This window comes from Halyomorpha halys, unplaced genomic scaffold (assembly GCF_000696795.3).
Source record: "Halyomorpha halys isolate HHAL.00 unplaced genomic scaffold, Hhal_1.1 Scaffold241.1, whole genome shotgun sequence".
NCBI classification, from domain to species: Eukaryota; Metazoa; Arthropoda; class Insecta; order Hemiptera; family Pentatomidae; genus Halyomorpha; species Halyomorpha halys.
Genome location: NW_027105010.1, coordinates 1,014,561 through 1,028,416, shown reverse-complemented (window position 1 = coordinate 1,028,416; position 13,856 = coordinate 1,014,561). Strand labels below are relative to the sequence as shown.

Genomic DNA, 13,856 nt, shown 5'->3' with positions numbered 1-13,856 from the left:
AATAAATAAAATAATAATAAGTAAATAGAGGTAGTGTGACTATGAATTAATTTTATATTTATTAAAAATTTATAAAAGAATTTCCTACAGCAGTCTGGGCTTCAGTCTTCGGGTTGAGGTTGGGTTTCCCAGGTTGTAGGTCACTGCTCCTTTAACTGTCGGCTACTGGGAGTAGAACTTCATGAACCGTTTTTTTGATATAATCCTATATTGACTCCATTTGTAATTCGCTATGCAATTGGCTATTTCTTATGAACCAAGGAGCATTAACTGCAATTCTTTATTAAATATACGAAGTGAAATTTCTTTTTAATTATAACTGGCATCAGATTTGTTCTTAGGATATTAAAAGAACCCAATATTCAAATTTCCACGCAATTTATTTTTACAAAAATAAAAATGAAAAGAAGATGGTTGGGGGTTCGGTCAGTGAAGAACACAAATAAATAAAAACTTATTTATTAGTGCCAACGTTTCGGCCAGAATTTCAGGCCTTCAGGGCTTAGAACAAAAAACAAAATAACTATAAAAGGAAATACAGGATGATTAGGAAATAAGAAAAAACTAGCAATAAAGATACATAAATAGTGTTGAAATAAAATATAAATTATGAGAAGATAAAGGTTATATGAGAAAAAAAAGTAAAATTAAAATAAGGGAAGGGGAAAAAATAATCAATAAAGTACATTTGAAAATCTAGTTAGTAATGATATGTGGGAAAGAAAGCGTATGTGTAACTAAAATAACAGGATTAAAGAAATAAATTATAAAGTTATATAAGCCAAAAGGAATAAAGAAATATGAATATGAATGAGAAAATCTAGTTAGTAAATATATTTTGGCCGAAACGTTGGCAATAATTAATAAGATTTGACTTTTCCCCTCATTAATAAATATCCACGATAAAATTATTCCTCATTAAAAAAATAAAAATTCTTTACGAAAAATTTAAACCCTTTTTTATTTCTTTTTTTTGGTTTAAAAAACCCTGATGTTTCAGAATCCTTTTGGCCGATCCAAGCCAAATTTGGAAGATTGTTAGAGGTTCTTAAACTATGTGATTCACTTTAACCAGTGAGTTTCTAGATTTTTTAAAACCGGCAAGTAACTTAAATTGTAATTTTATTTTGTAATCATTATTCAACATAAACCTTCTAAAACAATAATGCAATGGTTGCTTATGTAGAGAAACTTCCCAATGTCAAATGGGTCCAATAAATTCGAAACACTGAAGACAATATTCAGAGCTTCAATACGAAATATTATCTCGTAGCTTAAAATTTCAAATCCCCTGGGAACTGAAAATGTTTATTTTGTCTCTTAGTATATTTTAAACAGAAGGGGTTTGTTTTTAGTAATTACAATATTTTTAAATTCATTTGATCAAAGGAAGTTAATTTTTTATGATTGTATTTGACCTTTAATTGTCTCTAGAAAACAATTGTTTAGGTGAAAGATCACCTCACTAATTATTGTATTCAAAAAACAGCCTTAAGTCTTTTTTCAAGCAAAGTGTTTAATTTTTTAACTCATTTTTTAGTGGTTCTTTTCTTCGATTGTAATAACCATAAAATGCCTCAGCTATTCCTTTCCCAGGTATTTATGATCAATTTTAGAAAGTAGTTCCAAGTTTTCCCTTAGTACACATAAACTTCTCTCCTCTTTTTGAAAATGAAATTAAATACTTAGATTTTAGCACAGTGTAAACTAGCGGTATTTCCATTAATTTATATTCGAAGGAAGCTGAGGTATACTTTTCAGACTCCTTGTCTGATCATAAGATAAGTGAGTAAAAAATAGAAAATATCAAATAAATTCTAAATTAAAAAATTTAAATTTACTCCATCCCTGTTTGGGATTTCGTTCTGATTCATAGGTTTACTTTATTGTTTAAAAATTTTATTTTAAGACAGGAAACTGCACGTCGATTTCGAATATTACAGCACTTACTGGACAAACGGTCATAACTTCCAATTCATTACAAAAGACTGATCTACATGACTGTAATTAGGCCAATCTGGACATACGGAGTTGAGCTTTGGGGCTCCACTAAACCTTCGAATTCCTCTCGTATCCAATCCTTGTAATCCAAAATCCTTCGTAAAATCCTCAATTTCCTTACTTTGTCAAAAATAAAATCATACATAAAGACCTTATGTTTCATAGGTCACCGATCAAGCCCGAACCAGATATTATTCCTTTCATTACAAACTCCCTAACCACCCAAACCCCACTAGTTTCTAACCTTGCTTCCTATTCCATTCCTGACAATCCTTCGAGGCGCCTGAAAAGAATATGGCCACGAGACCTGCTAATGTAAAACGTCATTAGAGTGGTACCGATGGGTAGTTTCTCTACACGCCTGTAGCACTCCATTTTAACTGAGAGCAAATTTACTAAGTGTATTATAATGTACAGTTGTAAAAGGCAATAAATAAATTTTTAAAAAAAATATTTTGAAAGGTATCACAGTACTTTTTTTAGCGTTTGATAATTCTAATTTATAATACTTTTCAATGTAAATCATTTTATATTGTAACTAACAGTTTGAAAAAAATGTCGTTTGGAATTTCTTCGGTGGATAGGATTCCCAAACCTCGAACTATTAATGCTGTTACATTCGTAAATGACTCTACACAAAAAATCATCAACAGCGTAACGCACCTAATAGAACGTGTTTCTAATGTTTTCGTTTAGTCATCCTAATCCCCAAGTGACTATTTTCACCACTGAATCGTGAACTTTCGTTCTGTATCACTAAATATGTGATTGTAGGAACTAGAAGGTGAAATTTCGACAGTCGTAACCAACTTGATTGGCAATTTTCAGGAATGACATTGCTAATGTACCTTGTATGAAATGGGTTCTCTTGTAGGCGTCGTCGAAATGATTTTTAAATGGGAACTTAGTCTTGCTCTTTTAAGAACAAAATGTATATATATATTTTTTTTTTTTGGTCTTTACAGTATCACGGTAATGTTGGTTATATTATCAATAAATATTATTAAATTCTCTTATCGTATAAGCTGTGTGTGCTAGGGGTTGTTTTGAAGCCCTTTCAGAATATACCTCAGAATAGTTTGTTAGGGCGAAACGTTGAAAAAAATAATAAAAAAGTTTTATCACCCCACTTAGCTTAATTGTCAGGTTGTTGCTTAAGCAGTACCACGAAAGTCCGACCATTAATACTATGTTTATACACTTTTAAAAAACCAGCAACTGATTTTTGTGTCCTTGATTAAAACATCGTTTTGTAGGACACATGTGAATTTTTTTGTAACATTAAGAATTATTTTAAAATGTCTATATAACAAGTTTATTTATTTTTCTAATTGGTATATAGATTTTTTCAAACTTATGATGAATCAAAGCTTAAGTGACGACATGTATTTTAATTTTAACATAAATATATAAAATGCTTAGTGCGTAATTTTTTTAAAAATATAAATATTCATTAATATTTTCGATAAAAAAACATTATTATGCATTTTTTATCAAAATAAATTACCCACAACTCAAGTTCTGGAACCATGTGTTTGTACATACTTTACATTACAGTTACATACTTTACAATCTGCCACAATTAAGGTGAATATGTCATACAGAAAAAACAAATTAAATGAAAAAATACTATTAAATTAAAAATAAAATAATAATTATAATAATAATTAAAATTATTACCAAATTATAAATAAAATTAAAAATAGAATATGCATAGATAAAAATGTAATGGATATAATAAAAATTGATTACGTAATAATAAAATAATTTATATATAAAATAAAGACAATTAAATTCAAGTAAAAATAAAATAAATACTCATTCGCATCTAAATACAATATTTACACCCTGCCTTTGGAGCTCTTTCCATCGTCGTATGGAAGCATGGTTAAGACTTCAATGTAATGGTACGTTAATAGGGAATACGAGATTGATGGGTGAACATTAATCATACGTTTTTAATAATTTATTATCTATAAATTGTGAGTCAATACTAGAACGCGCAATCATACTTATTAACGTTTTGAGAGGCAAGGCAAGACTAAAAATAATATAGAAATTTTAAATGAGATTTTAATTAAAAAATCGGGAGTCGACTTATGAAACTTTTTTTGGTTCTGGAAAAGTGGATAAGTATTGGTGAATTGACAAGTTCTTACTCCTAAATGAAATTTCCATATTCTCTGTTTGCTTCAAGTTGTGTATTTTGTTCGATAAACTTTAGTAACTACAATATTTTTATTAATTAGAAAAGTTTGTCGGGGGGTGCGGTCAGCAAAGAACAACATAAATAAACAAAACCATATTTATTTATTTTATGCCTAACTTCTCCAATCCTTAATCTACGGTCAACTATCTACACCTCATTACAATATTTTTAAGGTTTTCAAACTTAACAGTCTCTTTTAAGTTTAAAGTTAAAATTTAAGACATACTTTAACGTACTTTATTTTCTATACTGATTACTTTAAAATTATTTTCAAATGTAAAGTACTTTAACTGCCAATCCCCACTCTACTCAATACATCCTGTCATAAAAGTTTACTTTGGCTCTGACTTTTTGTCTGAAAGGTACATTTTTTGTCTCGTTGATTTTCATCCTTTATTCCTATCCTCCTTTTTCCATCTCTTAGTTTGTACTTATATTTCTTCTTTGTATCTGTTATTATTTCCGTTTTCTTTTATTGTCTATAACCTTTTATTGTCCTCATTTAATTTTTACGTTTCATTGTACCCACTTTTAATTTTTCATTAAAATTGTGTTTTTATTTTTACTTTTTACTAAAAAAAGTGTTTTTATCTTTTTTAACCCTACAATGTGGGGCGAAACGTTGGCTCAATATAAATAGTTTATTAAAAAACAAATTTGATTCTTTTTTTCTCAACTTTATTCTTTACAAACCTTCCAACGTTTCGACCCTCAGGTCATTCTCAAGGATACCTTCATTTTGATGCCATTTTCTTTTTTAAAATCTTAAAAATGCAGGCTAATTGCCTTTGTCCCATATAACTTTTTCTATATAATTCCTTCTTAAATTTAAAACTTTAAAATCTTAAAAATACAGGCTAATTGCCTTTGTCCCATATAACTTTTTCTATATAATTCCTTCTTAAATTTAAAACTTTTACAATCCACTTCTCTTCTTTCTTTTATTTACATTCGCAACCTTGAAATGTTTTAAATTTAAGAGGGAATTATATAGAAAAAGTTATATGGGACAAAGGCAATCAGCCTGCATTTTTAAGATTTTAAAAAAGAGAATGACAACAAAGTGAAGGTATCCTTGAGAATGACCTGAGGGTCGAAACGTTGGAAGGTTTGTAAAGAATAAAGTTGAGAAAAAAAGGATCAAATTTGTTTTTAAATAAACTAAACCACTCTCAAACAAGAATATATTAATAAAAATTAAAATAAATAGTTTAATCACTGTTTGAGTTTTATTTGACCACGTCCAAAATCCTACGTAAAATCCTTGATTCTCCTTATTACGTTACGAATAAACTGATCTACAAAGACCTTAACATCCCATTCTTTGCAGATTTGGACCAAAACAGATATGAGTCTTTTCATTCCAAACTCCTTAACCATCCTAACCCATTAGTTCTTAATCTCTCATCCTTAACAATCCCTGCTAACCCTCCGAGGTGTCTGGAAAGAAGATGGCCACGGGATCTTCTAATTTAAACTAATGCTTGAAGTGACAATAATGGGTGGTTCCTTCACTAGATTTTCAAGTGTAAATGAAATATTCAACATATTTACTTATTGTATTTATTATTTGGTACAGATGTAAATTACATTAAATAATTAAATATTTGACCCCACCCTTCCATGGACCTTCTTCCATTTATTTATAATTGATTCATTTTATTAATAATAATTTTTTTAAAGTATTTATTAATAATTATTTGTTGTTACTGAACAGTAAAAATAAAAATAGATCAGTTCCGCATCAGCTCATGAAACCTTGAACTACTCGCTTAACGGCATTGATAGCGGACAGAGTTGTTATCACTTTGTTCCACCCACCCGATTTCATCCCAAATATTTAATACGAGTTGGCCCGTGCGAATAATATCAAATCAGTCATAGAACGGTAATATAATGCGGAAAGAAGTATTTATTAGTGAAAGATATTTTCTTTTTAAATTATTAAAAATTTACATCAGTGAAACACTTAAGAAATTTAAAACCAGACTGAGCCAAGATGTATTGAATTGTAACAACATAAAAAAACTTGAATATTACACCATAAGCACATCATTGTATAACTAAACAACATAGGTTCAATTTTGGAAAAAAACAGGAATTTAGATATTAAAAAAAACACTGTAAAAATGACTAAAATTCTTATAAACAGTATATCTAAATTAACTAAAAATTTGGATAAAACAATAAATTACTATATTTCTATTCAGATTCAAAAACTTTATTTATTGATAGATATTACAATCTGCTACACCGTTGTGGGTAATAGGTAATAGTAATGACTGATCACATTCATATTAAAATAAAATAACATAAAAAGAAAAAAAAATCTCTCTTAAAATAAATACAAATTGAAGGATAAAGAAAATGAACATAATCAAACTATGTGCATGAAAAAATAAAATAATCTCTAGTCACATTTACACTCTTATATACAATATTTACACAATCAACCTGAGGATCCCTGAGCTGAATCTATCCCCACGGGTAGGAGTAGAACTTTGAGATCCCAGCGCATCCCTCGAGCCATTAGCCAGTGGAGGCTGAGCAAGTCGCTAAAGCCGCAAAAATTACAATACTGATACAAACAATTAAAATGGCCACTAGACAGATATTTTAAATATAAGGAAATTAAAATAATCATAGGATAGAAAAGCAATTAATAAAACTAATTTTTAATAATCCAAATAATAAATAATAATAATTATTATAAAAATGCATTTTTTATAAGAAAAGATAAATATATGGATGGTTAGTGTGACTATGACAAAACAATAAGTAGAAATACCAAAGAGAATTTAGGATTATTCTATGATAAAAAGTCAAAATTACTATTTTATTTTAGGATCAAATGATGTTTATAATTTTTAATTTAATAAGAATTTAAATAGACTAAATAAGAAACATTAGACTATGAGAATGCAAATCAAAATTATTGTTTTAAAAAAAGAAGTATTCCATCAAATTATTGCTAATATATAAATTACTGAAATATTTTGTTTTGCTTGAAATCCTACATTTTTGTTCTGAGTATGCAAATCGATTCTCGAAACCTCAAACGAAGTTACTAATGTATTCTTTTGAATTAGATTCACATAATGAAGATTAATCAGCAGGTTTTAGTACCATTTATTTTTCCAAATTAGTTATAAACATTAGTCTCATTATAAAAAGGTGTTATACATAATTGTAGAGTTTTTCATTGAAAAATATACTGATCATATTATAAAATATAGGCGGATGTTTAAAAATGTTTATTTTTAGTCAGTAGCCATGAAGATAATCTTTTTATTAGCTGGAACGTTCGTTTTAAAGTACTGCGGGAGATATAGCGTAGGAACAAAAGATGATATAATAATAAATCTAAATTATAAACCATGGTGTAACGACATGTAGTACATTTTCAGCCGTTCTATGATGAGATTAGATCATTCTTAACGTTTTACGTTTTATAAATTTATTTTGAGATATATTCTTACAAAACGCTAGGGAATTTTTCCAAATGTTATAAACAACGAAGTACATTTTTCAGCAGCAAAAGATTCAATACATGATAGTACAAGAGCCGGGAAGAAAAAAAGTCAGTTATTTTCCCCCCCATTTTTAATTAATGAAAACTATGTATAATTACTAGTCAAAACTGATGAGTCTGCAAATTATAGGTAGGAGGAATAAAAAATGGTGGCTGTTTCAAAATCTTAAAAAACATTAATTTTTCATTGTATGTCTTAAAAACTACCAACAACACCACAAAATCTAAAAGAACATTATTTAAAGAAGAGTAAATTTGCTGAAATATTAGCCCTAATAGAGCTATTAACGTCCAAAAGTTCTCGAGATATAGCTTTTTAAAAAGTAACACTTCTTAAAAATGTATTGAAAAATTATTAGTTAGTTAATTTATTTTGAGAAATCTATGTCTCAGGAACTATGTGACGTATAGATGTCTATTAGCACTCAAATTGAAGTTAGTTTAATGGACTATAAAGTAGTTTACGATCTTAATCTCCGTAGGAGTAATAGTTTTCATGATATTTGCTAAAATAAATGGATTTATAGTTGTTCAGAAATAAGTTTAAAAATTTATTTTAGAAACCAAAAAACATACAGATGTACGTCTGCACCCATATTAAAGCTTGTTTAATTTACTATAAAATAGTTTATAACGTTTATCTTTGTAAGAGTAGTAGTTCTTTATGATATTTGACAAAATAAATTCACAATATGTCGATTTCTAGTTGTCCGTATAAAATGTTTGATTTTTGAAAAAATATATCTCCAGACCCATTAGACGCATGTACGTCTGCCAACACTCAAAATAAAGGAAATTTAACTTACTGTAAAGTAGTTTATGATACTTATCTTCGTAGGGGTAGTAGTTTTTATGATATTCACATATGAATATAAATTTAGCAAATGAAAATTTGTCCGAACAACTATAAATCAATACTAACTTTTCAATCAGTACTTTTTTATGAAATGTTGCTTTTTAAAAGGCTATATCTCGAGAACTATTGGACGTAAATAGCTCTATTAGGGCTAATATTTCAGAAAATTTACTCTTCTTTAAATAATGTTATTTTAGATTTTCTAGTATTGTTGGTAGTTTTTAAGATATAGAGCTCCGTATGAAAAATTAATGTTTTTTAAACGTTTTGAAAAAGCCAACAATTTTTATTCTCCCAGCGTATACTTGGCAGACTCATCAATTTTGACTAGTAATTATACATATTTTTCATTAAAGTAATAAAAAATTGGGGTAAATGACTTTTTTCTCCTCTTGGGCTCTTGTACTATGACAAGAATTTTATGAATGACTTTATAAAACAAGATAACTAGATGCAAATATAAATAGGTGACACATCATACATTAATCCGAACCTAACAATTCAAACCTTGAAAAGAAAATAATCAGCGTTTACCAATATAAAAGTCAACAGATGTATACTTTTTTAAATATATAACTATATTATTTTTTACAATGAATAACGAGTATCACATATTTGAAATATTTAATTATTTTTATTAATAAATTATTGTTTATGTAAAAAATATTATATTATAACTAATAATTTAAATTTTTTTAAATGATTTTATTTGTATAAACCCTTATCAGTCGCTACCTTTTTATACGTGATCCTCACTAGGTTGTAGTTGGTTCCGGAAAATATGAAAAACAAATTCATTATTGTTAGAATAACATTTTGTTAAAATTTATTTATTTTACACATATATGAAATCTAAATAATTATTTATTTAGAAAAGGCAGTGATAAATGACTGGAGATGTCAATTTTTCTTTTACGAATACGTAACTAATAAGCAGTCCTGCCGATTCTTCCAACAAAAAAATACCCGTTGAGCTCCTTAAAAAACGGTATAACTATTAAATAGTTGCAGTAATGTCGCATTAGGTTAGAAGTAATCGTTAATAGTATAAGTATATTCAGTGAAGTAACTGCTACTTTAACAATCACATCAGTGATATATCGTTTAGTTTCAGTTATTGCGGCAAAAGTGTTAGCCACTACTTGATAGTTACAATCATGACAGCATTAACTTTCAAGAAAGTTTTACTGTCAGACTGGGTGTGGCGTGATCGTTAATAGTACAAGTAATGCAAGTGAACTAACAGTTGCATTAACTGTCATAAGTATATGCCTTGACAGTGAACTTAACACAGTATCAGCCACAAGTCCCAAAAACAAATCAACCATGGACCCTAAAAACATACTTTAACTAAAACTTCAAATCAGGGAGTTTCGACATGTTTCGCTTTGTTGCCTCCCTCGTGACCTACGAAGCGACAAAGTACTATGATCACGTGAGAGGTGACATAAGACCGATAAGGGTTAAATGAGTCAAGAAGTAGGAACTACTTCAAGGGGGGGTTTTATCACAGGCAATATTAATTAGGGTTAATCCGAAAAATTCCAAACGCCTGATTTTTCTCTTATTGTCAAGTACTTATTTCAGTGTGGAAGAGTCAACCCAGTTTGAACTCTTATGAAGTCCCCTAATTTTCTAACAAGAACAGCCTCAAATAATACCTCAAGGGGTGGTTTTGCTGAAATTCAGTTCGAGATATTTATAGTTGACAGTTGATGAGATAAGAGGTCGGGGGTGTTGTCAGTAATGTTTAATTAATATTTAATTAACATTTATTTAATATTTAATTAATTTAGTATAATGTGAAACTTATTTATTTGTGCCGACGTTTCGATAGGCCTTCACCAGGGCTGAAAAACAAAACAATACAACAACCTTAACTAAGAGGAAAATAATATAATAACAAACAAACTTAGAACTATACATAATAGTATATTAAGTAGATAGTAGATGATGTTAATAGAGGATAAAATATAATATTGTAGAAGTAAGAATTATACAAAACAAATGATAAAATAAAAAAAAAACATATGTATATATGTATAAATTCAGTTTGCTGAGGCATTTGAATTTGATCTATTCAGTGGAGTAACTAAACCAGTTAGGGCCCGGTACTAATTTTTTTTTAATTAAAAAAAAAATTAAAATCAATCAATTTTTAACATAAACTAAAACGGTAATGTTCTCATCTGATTTAGAAAAAAGTGCATGCATTTTTTTATGTACATAAAAAAAAAACTGGAGCCACTGGATATATTGGTTTAAGTAAAACATCTGCATGTTTGGCTCGCTGCAAAAAAAACAATTTAAAAAAATGGCACATATAATGAATTTCTAATTGTTTAATTTTATTTCTTCATGTCTCAAATAAAATTTAGCGCTATACTATTTGGATCGAAGTATTTGAGTAATACATGATTCACTACCTTTATTTTTAAAAGGTTTAAAGGTAATAAAAGAAAATAATCATTAAAATTCTCCCTTTTTTTATGACTGTTTTCTGAAAATATAATCTATTGACTATTTAATAAATAATTATTAAACATCTTATTTCATTAGTTCAATATTTATATTATTTTTATTTTACAATAGTATGTGGAAATATAGTTTAAGAATATTAATAATTTCCTTTGTATTTAAATTAATTCATTCTTAATCCTTTGTATTTAATTTTTTACTAGAACATGAAGTGTTTAATCTAAAATACTGTTTTTCTTTAGAAGATCTCATCGAGACCTACCAGCAAGCTGGATTAAGGTAAAACAATTTCTTTAAACTGTTGACTGTGTTCAAGAAGTTAAATATTTTTCGTTGCATCTGTTTTTATTATATTTGACTTTGATTTTATTATATGCTCATATTTTTATTTTTATAACAAGTACAATCAGATCAGTTAAACTTTTTTGAATATCCTAATATGCAATAAAATAACCCATAATTTTCTTTAGAAGAATACTAGATGAGGATCAACAACATCTAACATTTTGATCCAGTTTGTACATCATATGTTTTTGCTTCCAATTTTCATTTAATAAATATTAAATGAACTCATAAGAAGATTCAGAAATCGACTTTAGGGGGAATGCCAAGAAAGAAAAATCTTTAAAATCTTTATAACCAATGAAAACAGGAATTCAACTTTTTACGAGGAATCCATACTATGGTTAACCGTGCACATCGAGAAATATACTGTAAAGAGAATTACTTCTTGGGATCAAGTTGGCTTTTAACCTGAGTATTTGGAAACACTGTAATTTAACAGATTGCCTCTGATGATACGTTGAAAATTTGAAGTTATTAATAAAGAGTTTTGGGACTTTATGGATGTAATTTATTTTAATTGAGTATGTTTTAATTTTCTAATAGAGTAAAATTCACTGTATAATTAAAAATGTCCCTTTTAAATATAAACAACGAGAAAGGCTATTAAAAATAATACAAGTTGTAACGTTATTAAACTGTGTATGCGGGATTCTTTCGTATTTCCATTTGAAGGAATGAGTTTCGGAATTTAATATAGGTAAAACTTCTATATAACGGACACAAGAGGATAAAATTAATTTATCCGTTATACGGAGATGTCCGTTGAGGAGGGTTTGATAAAAAGAGGTTTCAAAAATGATTTCAAGCCGTGGTACATCGCAAGTCCGAAAAAAACAATAATATGGTTTTATAATAAAAAACAAATAAATGCACCTAAATTTGTTTAAAATAAATTTGAAACACAACATTATGTAATTAATTCATAGATTTGTACAGAACTTAGTACAAGAGCCCAAGAGGAGAAAAAAGGCAGTTATTTCACCCAAATTTTTGATAACTTTAATGAAAACTATGTATGTATGCTAATATTTTAAATTTACTCTTCTTAAATAATGTTATTTTAGATTTTCTAGTGTTGTTAGTTTTTAAGATATAAGCTCCGTATGAAAAATTAATGTTTTTTAAGGTTTTGAAACAACCGCCATTTTTTATTCCCCTACCAATACTTGGCAGACTCATCAGTTTTGACTAATAATTATACATAGTTTTCTTTAAAGTAATAAAAAATTGGGGTGAGATACTGCTTTTTTTTCTAAAAGTGGTTAAAAATAACAGAAATCATTTTTAAAAATAAATATAATTCGAATAATTTGTTTCCGTTGAATGTTTTTTTTAATTCAAATAATTATTTAACATAATATATGACATATTCGTTATTTTCGGATAAAATATGATTCTATTATCTTTAATCAAAATATCAAATAATTGATATTTTTATCCAAAATCAGTTATCTATTATCGAATATTGATTTATGAAAATTATTCACACAATTTTTATTTATTGAATTAAAAGTTTAATTTCATTCTATTTATATGTGCTATCTCGCTTATTCCTCAATCAAATTTTCATGAGATTATAACTCTAATTATATCTATCTCATATTGTATATAGATATATCTTGCATATGTTTTTTTTCTTTTGAACATTAATAAACGCACCATGCAATGAACCATGGTGATCTTTAAATTCCCAATACGATCAAGCATATCCAAAGTCAATAATTATTCATGGCCATCCTCGGATAAGTGTCAGTTAAGAATGAAAACATTAGTGATGTGAGAGAGATGACCTATTTAAAGGAAAAAGGGAAAAAATAACGAAAGTGTTTGTTCGCGGTAGTAGTGATTCAGCAGATATTCGAGCAACACTTGAGTGTCTTGATTGGTCGGTACATAAGTGACGATGCTTTGGCATACCAATGACCACCGTCTCTCCTCCATTGCCTACTTGGAATGTACATTTGAATTGGAAAAAAAAAATTAAAATACTAGAATGTATAGTGTAATGCTGAAGAATTAGCATTACGTTGCAAAGATTTTTACCCTTCTGTTTATATATATTTAGAGAAGATCTATGTATTTTTTTTTCATTTACTTATTTATTTTATTTCATGTTATTTTTTTAAAATTTATTTTAATGTTTTTATTCTAGTTTGAATGTGATATCAGTATCAAAAGTTACAAAGGTCTATTTAGCGAGTATGCTCCAAGTAGCTGAATGATGGTTAGGTTTATTCTGGCAAAATCAAGGCTGTTTCTGCAGAAGTAGATTCGAAACTCGTGTTCAAAATTGGTGTTTCCAATTGGCCTCTGCAGAAACAGCCCTAAGGAAGCTCTACAAAGTGGAGCTACAAACATCGGGAAATAAATAGTTGTTAACTATTTTCGTTTTCTGGTGATCGCACCCCTGAACATCTTCATAATTTGAATTAATA

General features: G+C 28.1%; 1 protein-coding gene and 1 long non-coding RNA gene across 2 annotated transcripts in view; both read left to right on the top strand.

Annotated features, from left to right (window-relative positions):
* LOC136795726 (uncharacterized) overlaps positions 1–12,761 on the top strand; it is a 55,779-nt gene extending 43,018 nt beyond the window's left edge. Inside the window, exon 5 of the long non-coding RNA XR_010843376.1 lies at positions 11,319–12,761. This is a non-coding gene — a long non-coding RNA (uncharacterized lncRNA). The remainder of the gene's footprint in view (positions 1–11,318) is intronic.
* Positions 1–13,856, top strand: part of LOC106680077 (very long chain fatty acid elongase 4) — a 255,148-nt gene that overhangs the window by 71,258 nt on the left and 170,034 nt on the right. The window lies entirely within an intron of this gene.